Source organism: Arachis duranensis, chromosome 7, assembly GCF_000817695.3.
Source record: "Arachis duranensis cultivar V14167 chromosome 7, aradu.V14167.gnm2.J7QH, whole genome shotgun sequence".
NCBI lineage: Eukaryota > Viridiplantae > Streptophyta > Magnoliopsida > Fabales > Fabaceae > Arachis > Arachis duranensis.
The window spans coordinates 12250772-12251440 of NC_029778.3; the positions used below are offsets into that span (position 1 = coordinate 12250772).

Sequence of the window (669 nt, forward strand, 5' to 3'; positions counted from 1 at the left end):
AGAAATCATATTGACTTGTTGAGTCAATATTTTATTCTGAGCCAGTATGGCATTCAGAGTGTCAATCTCAAGAACTCCTTTCTTCTGATTAGTCCCGTTGTTCACAGAATTCCTTTCAGAATTGTACATGAATTGGTTATTTGCAACCATTTCAATCAGCTCTTGAGCTTCTGTAGGCGTCTTCTTCAGATGAAGAGATCCTCCAACAGAACTATCCAATGACATCTTGGACAGTTCAGACAAACCATCATAGAAGATACCTATGATGCTCCATTCAGAAAGCATGTCAGAAGGACACTTTCTGATTAATCGTTTGTATCTTTCCCAAGCTTCATAGAGGGATTCTCCTTCCTTCTGTCTGAAGGTTTGGACTTCCACTCTAAGCTTACTCAATTTTTGAGGTGGAAAGAACTTTGCCAAGAAGGCATTGACTAGCTTTTCCCAAGAGTTCAGGCTTTCTTTAGGTTGTGAGTCCAACCATATTCTAGCTCTGTCTCTTACAGCAAAAGGGAATAGCATAAGTCTTTTAGGTCCTCTACAGAGAGTTGTGCCTTGGCTTCTCTTAGCTTTCGCTTCAAGGTCCTTTCGGGTTCAAGATCAGCCTCAACAAGAATGCTTTTGTCCTTGCTCCTGCTCATAAGAAAGAGAAGAGAACAAGAAAATGTGGAA

At 40.5% G+C, this 669-nt stretch overlaps 1 non-coding gene across 1 annotated transcript; it reads left to right on the top strand.

Annotated features, from left to right (window-relative positions):
• The first annotated feature begins 279 nt into the window (after positions 1–279).
• On the top strand, positions 280–387 carry LOC127740953 (small nucleolar RNA R71). Its single transcript, XR_008001809.1, has one exon. It is a non-coding gene; the product is annotated as a small nucleolar RNA R71 (small nucleolar RNA).
• Positions 388–669: the final 282 nt, after the last annotated feature.